Here is a 7,046-nt window from a genome sequence, read left to right as displayed (position 1 = left end):
TACAGACACAGCGTGCTGCCTTGCTGAGCCGTCCAGCGAAGCCTTCCCCTCCCACACACGCCGCCTCCTCCAATCTCTGTCCTTCGGGCTGGCCGCCCGTCTCCACCCTGGCAAGGGCAAAGAAGAGGCCCAGCCAGGGGGCCCCTGACCCCAGGCGGCTCGCCCGAAACAGGCCCAGGACTGGCTGTCCTGGGAGGGGACAGGCCCCGGGCTGCAGCTGCTGCTCTTGGGAGGGGCAGGCAGGAGCTTCTCACAGCCTCTTCACACACAGCCCCGGCCGCCCAGGGGTCCGCGCCCGGAGGGGGGACACAACCCCAGAGACCTCCAGACCTCTCAGAGCTGCCTCCTCCCCCCCTTTCGTTCCTTCATCCCAGAAACCTGAGAAAACGAGAGCAGCGTCCTGGGGAGATGGGGTTCCAGCCGGGGGCCTGGTCCCTCGACCCCAGTCACTTCTGGCTGGGGTGGGGCAGCGGTTGTCTGTCCCCTTGAAGATTCTCTCCCCCTCCCACACTCCCAGGGCCCGTTTTCCAAATCTTTCCCTTTCCCACACTCTTTCCCAAATGCTCCTTCACACACCCAGTTCTCCTTAAAGGGGCTCTAAGAAGAACGCATTTTCCATGAGCAGAACAATGCCCTATTAATCTTACGAGGGATTTGAACTTGGCAACATTTCAGCCTTTGATTTAAATATCGTTTTGGTAATGGGGTAGAAAAAAGAAGGCTGACTCTCGGGGAAGAGTTTCCAATACCTTCTGAGCATGAGATGATTTTGAATATAAAATTAAACCCAACTCCCTTCCTTCCTCCCTCCCTCCTGCGTTCACCCGCACAAAAGCTTACTTCCCTCATACTTCATGGGGATATTTCAAGTTAAAGTTTTGTTTACCTTATAGAAAAGTTAATTAGTTCCTTTTGATCTCACAGGGAAAACCACACAGGAAATTTTTCTTCAGAAAGTGTACACACGAAGGCATGCGCTACCCTCATAACCAGAGATATTCATTAAAACAATTCGTTTCGATTTTTAATTTAAAGAAAACATTTTACATTTTCCCTATTTATTATTAAGAAAGTGGTTGTCCCCAGGGCAGGGCATAACGGGGGTCGAAGGCAGTGTTTTCGCTGCGCTAGCAGCCAGCGTCGGGCAGTTTATAATCTGCCCCTGGTTTGTTTTTCTACTTCGGATAACCAGAGACTTCTGCAGGGAGGCGAACCTTCCACCATGCCAGGTTTCAGTCGCCAAAATATTAAAAATCCGGGGTTTTGCAGATCGAGACTGTATGGTTTAAATAAAGATATTTAAGTTTTGAAATATAAATATTCGAGATCCTGAAAAAACATATCATTGCATTAAAATCTGAAACAGGCAGTGGGTGAATCGAGGGGGAAAATGTTTACTTTTTTGAGGTTTATCTAATGAAATATAATAAATAGTACATCATGCTTTTTATTTTATTTTATTTTATTTTTACCCCTAGAGATATTTAAGCAATACCTGGATTTGTACAATAAGCTGCTTAGCAAAAGACCAAAAAGAGAAACACTTGGATTTTCAAAATGCGATTTTCAATCTTAAGCACATTTTCCACATCTCGTATTGTTCTGGGATCAGGGATGCCTGGGACTGCAAATTGTGGAATTCATTTCCAGCACAGATCAACCGAAAAAGAAATAGCATGGCTTCACCGAGGTTGAAAGAACAAATTAAAAGATATTGGTATTGGAGCAGCCTAAAGCCGTGGTCCCCATTACTGCAAGAAAAAAAAAAAATTATATAGATACGGTATGGACAAAAAGCTCGTGGAGAAGATGTTTTTACAAAAGAAAAACCACAAAAACATAACAGCTCTAGAGAGCAGTGTTGACATCAGTATATAATTTTGAGGGTATTTTTGGGTGTGTATCCCTTTCCTGCCCCTGACACAAATATTTGGAGATTGGGACTGTCATTGTTGATAAAAATTAAATTGATGCCACATCCAAAAGATATATAAAAAGCATGTTAACATATGGGGCAACTTTGATGGTGTTTTGTACAGCAAAAGCATAAGAATCTGATGACATTTTATTGTCACCAATTTGTGTTTTAATCTGCCCCAACCACTGCCTTTAAAAACAGAGCTCTGAATATAGATTTATTTCCTAAAAGTTTTCACCTGAGGATAAATTTTCTGGCTTAAATATACCCTATTCCCCTATTTTTTTTTTTTTTTTTTTTTTTTTTTGTGAATGGTAGAGGCATGTGACAATCCATTTGTGAAGCTGGAAAAGAATGCAGATATTTCGAAGAGGGGTTTAAAAATGCTGACGGTAGGAGCCGATCCTTGCAAATGAACAGCCCCAGGGAAGCCAGTTTATTAATACAAGTTTCCAAAGTCTTTCTGTTCAAATGCAGAGCCCAAAACCCTTCTAAAAACTATCCTTCTATAACACAATTATTTTCATTTCCTCCCTAAGATACCTTTGATATTTTCTTCTAAAGAAATATTTATGCTTTTAGAGTTGAAAATATTCTCTTCTTCTTCTTCTATTTTTTTTTTCCTTGAGGAAAACGGTTTAATGTAGAGTTTAAGGGGAAGAGAAACTCATTTAACAACATGGATGGAAAACAGAAGCTTTCACTGGGTACCCAATTCTCTGTTTGGATTTGCAAATAACAACTAAAAATCGAATACTTCCCATAAGACTGTTGATGTGATTCCTCCCCCAAAACATGCATCTAGGTCCATTTTCATCAAAACAAATAATTTTCTCTGTGGCTACAAGTTTGGGAAGCAGAGGAGGGCCCTCACTTCTTAAGTGCTCTCCATTGGGAATCCAGCGATTGCACTGGGCACACGTATGTATAAAATTGTCCGGTCCAATGAGGGAGAAAACAGGACAATGCCCACCGAGCTGGCGTTCTTTCTCTAGGGAGCCCTGGGCTGGCAGAGAGAAAGTCGAGGCCCTGGGTCAATACTTTATTGGCCTGAAGGCAAGAAGGAAGAAGGAGAAGAGAAGCCTCGAGAAAGACACAACCCAAAAGGAGGAAACATTGGCAGAGTGATAAAACAGAACGAGACAAGTAAACATTTTCCTAGCACGCTTCCAAGCGAAAATCCAGGAAGCTACCCGGTTAGAGAAAGGGAAAAACAAAATTCGTCCCTACCTTTGTCAGTTGAAAAGTAATGGGGAACTTGTTCCAAAGTGGTTATGACCTGCACCGCCTACACCGCACTTCTTACCTTAAATCTATACATTTTGAACAAAAACAGCTTGGAGCAATTCTCTGCAAACAACCCCAAATGTTAACCATTCCATCTCAAGATCAGGTTTCTCCTTCAGCCTAGATGGTGATATCAGTTGGGTTTTCTTTTCTTTTCTTTCTTTCTTTCTTTTTTTTTTTTTTAATATGTATTCTTATGTTTCCAATCCTCAAACATACTTTTTTCATCTCTGTTAATGTTCCTGCTGGCCGGTGGATGGGACGGCAGTCGTCAGGAGCCCTTCTCTTCAGGACAATTAGCCTCCTGCTTGATCATTTTAAGACGGAATGATTTGTCGTGGTCACTGAGTGAGGGCTTTCACCCCCTCTCCTTTAATATTGTTGCAGATACGTAAAGTTTACTGCGCGCTGTAAATATGTCAGCTTTTGCCAGTGAGTTTGCTAATAAAGAACTTCGAGGTATTATTGATGGAAAAGATAATGTTTTCAATAAGACTCTCAGGGGCTGAAGTTCGAGACATTCCACACCCGGCAAAGCGCAGGCGTTTGAAAGCAGCGCTGCTGCCGAGCCCCTGGCCACGGAGCCGGCCGGCCAGGACGGCCACAGGCCAGGCAGCTGCCCGTGGCTCTGTGCTCACCATGGCTCCATTTTCCGGCACTGTTTTCATCGCCAAACTGGTTTTAAGAGCTCTGTTCTTTTTTTTCCAAATAGTTCCCTGACCATCAGTCAGAGCTGGGCTTATCAGAGAACCACAAGAGACCGTTTACCAAGTATGATGGCTTTGCATTTTATGAGCCGAACTGTTGATAGCAGAGAAAAAGAAATCAACCTTGGACATTGGAATCTCACTTTTCCGTTTTGAAGGGCAAAGTTGGATTCATTTTTTTCCTTTACGTTCATTTGTGGATGACTCTTCTGCCTTCCCCTCTTACAAAGAAGAAGAAGAAGAAAAAAAGAAATTGTAGAAAATTTTGGTCTTCTCCTCCCGTGCAGCCAGGGTCCCGCAATCACAGTCACTTGCTCTTGGTTTTTTTGTCACATCACCCTACATGACAGTTTCATCTGGTGTTAATGTGGCCGTCACATGGGGTTGGCCCTCAGAATTCCATGCTCATTTACCATTAATCAAATGCATCATTATGAATTGTGTATGCATTTTAGAGTAGACCCAAGCCCGGGCTCGACAGTTGCATTTGTGTTCAGCAACAAAACTCATGTCTGCTGTGTAGATTGATGGCAAGGCTGCAGCGAGTACATTCTTTGTATTTGCCTAGCCCAGAAATCAACGGCCCTAAATTGCAGGTTGGTGAGCAAGGTCCAGGTAGCACTTATTTCTCTGAGTAGTTATTATATTATTGGTACTTACAGGCCCCCACAAGCACCCCCAGCAAACCGAAGCTGGTGAGAGAGACGCTAAACAAAGCTGGCAGAGAGCTCAGTGCTGTCTTCCCAGAGGCCTGGGCTGGGGTGGGGTGCCTCCTTTTGACTGGGGGGATTTTAGTCTTAAATTGCATCTTGGTCGAAATAGGGACTGGCCATTCTAATTTGGAAGAATGCGAAGTATTTGCAGCCTGAGCTGGGATGGAGGGGGTGGGGGCTGTGATGGTGTTACGGTGTTACCATTGCCGCTTCTGCTTCGACAACTGTGCATGGCACTTCTCTGTGACTCCTTTGCCAGCTGGGACTCTGTGGGAGCATTCTGAGTTCCGGAACCTTCCTTGGAGGGCCTGTGTCCTGTCAGTTGATGGGGACACGGAGTCTCCTGGGGGTATAAAGAGGGTTTTCACTGGGCGTTGCCAGCGATCAAAGTCTTCCCTGAGTATTGGGACCGTGTTTCAGGTAAAAGCCCTTTCCTGAGCTGTCACAACAGTTCCAGGTGATGAGGCCTGGTGCCTGAGACAGGGGCCCCGGCCCTGACCCCTCTCTCCAGGCTTAGCTGTGGAGGCGGACCTGACTCGGGGTCAGCTCTCGTTCTAATGTTTAACTGAAAGCAACACCGAAAGAGGAGAGGCTACGGTGCTGGTTTGTTCTGCAGAACTATTTTTTCCCTCCACGCAGACAGCTGGGCCTGGATTATGACTGCTCCGCCCTCCCAGGGGTGACCCATGCTGTCTGGAAGCCTGGTAAAAACAAACACCTTTTTAGAAGATGCTGCTCAAGCTCCTCCTTCTCCCGTGGCTGGGAGAGGGGGAGAGCCTTGGGCTGCCGGGTGAGCTCGCTGCTGGGGTGCCGGGGCTCTTGTGTGGGCTCGGGGCACGTTTGGGAGCTCTCCTCCCTTGGGAGTCTCTGTTCCCTCTAAGAAGGTCTGAGCCGCTTCCCCTTGGTAGGGTTCTGGGGCACCAGAGCACAGAGTTTTCAGCCCCTCTTCCCACAGCTCTGCTAAGCCTTCTCCTGGTCGGGGCGGAGGGGTGGTGCAAGCAGTCGGTGCAGAAGCAGCGACTTGCAGGCTGTCACAGCGGCAGCTGCCCACACTAGGGTTCAATGCGAGCAGACGGGCGGTGTGTGAGTGCGCATGTGCGGGCGTGGGGGGCTGCCCCCACTAGGGTTCAATGCGAGCAGACGGGCAGTGTGTGAGTGCGCATGTGTGGGTGCGGGGGGGGAGGGGGGCTCCCCAGGCCAAGCGTCACGGCCTGTTTTTGTTCGGTGAGGTCCTCTCTCCCAGCGGACGGGTGACCTTGGTGCTACTATCACCTAGACCGAGCCTGCAATCTGGAATGGGCAGCTTGGAGCAGGTGTGGCCTCAGAGGGCAGGACAGCTGGGGGCATTGCCACTGTCCCCTCAACCTGTGCCATTCGGGGCCCAGAACAGGAGGCTTCCGAGAGGCTTGGAGGAGGCCTGAGGGACAGGGCTTTGGGGTGCTGTCTGAGGCCTTCAGCTACTCCAGCGGGTCTGTGGCTTAGCCTCAGAATGACCTGGGCCTTCACCACAGGGCTGGAGTCCACTCCATGGCCTCAGCTCCCTTCCTAGGGCTGCTTAATGCCCTGTCAGCCCTAGGAAGTAGGATTCGGGGACGCAGAGCAGTTTATAACTCCTTCAAGGTCACCAAGAACCCTGGCTTTTTGGGCCTGAACTTTTAGCCCTACCTCTATGTAAGATGCTCTAGGGTGTCCTTAAGCTGATTAAAAAGCAGGCCCCTGAGAGGCTGAAATAGATCTTCGAAGACAAACACTTGAGGAGTGGTCTAATTAAATTGCTTAAGAAAAGACAGAGCACTGGTCCCACTTCGAGCCGGCCCCCCAGGGCTTTTAGGGAAATAGCTCTGGTTCCAGTGACATTTTGTTTTTTTAAAGAGAATTATGATTAGGGTCATTTTGGTTTGAAGTTTAAGAAGTGGACATGGCTTGTCTGGCCTTTTGTCTGCCACCTGGTTTGGTTCAAGGGCAGAGAAGAGTTTCTGCCGGGAAACGTGTAGAGCCCCGGCTGCCCGCATGGGGCGTGTCTCTCTCTTGGCATCTGCGCCTCTTCAAGGCAGCAGGTGCGTCTGGCCTTGTCCTTCCTGGACTTGTCCTTTAAATAGGCCTGGCCCGCGACCCCGAGCAATGGAAAACTCTGGGCGGCTTGTAAAAGTGATATGTAAGTGGATATTATTTGACATGGAGAGCCGTTCATTACATGTGTGCATTTAAATTCATTTTTATCTTGTTTTGGCCTTTATTTTTTTATGTTCTTCAATGGATGCAGATAAACTCACTTCTAATTACAAAAGTAACACAGACACCTGGTAAGAAACTAAAACTCTATAGAAGTATTTTTAAAGTAAATGAAATGAGTGAGTGAATATTTGTACGATACTTAGAAGAACAGTGCCTGGCACATAACACCCTTGAAATGATTCATTC

The sequence above is a fragment of the Microcebus murinus genome, chromosome 4 (genome assembly GCF_040939455.1).
Source record: "Microcebus murinus isolate Inina chromosome 4, M.murinus_Inina_mat1.0, whole genome shotgun sequence".
In the NCBI taxonomy this organism is placed as follows: domain Eukaryota; kingdom Metazoa; phylum Chordata; class Mammalia; order Primates; family Cheirogaleidae; genus Microcebus; species Microcebus murinus.
Note: the sequence above shows the minus strand (reverse complement) of the source record.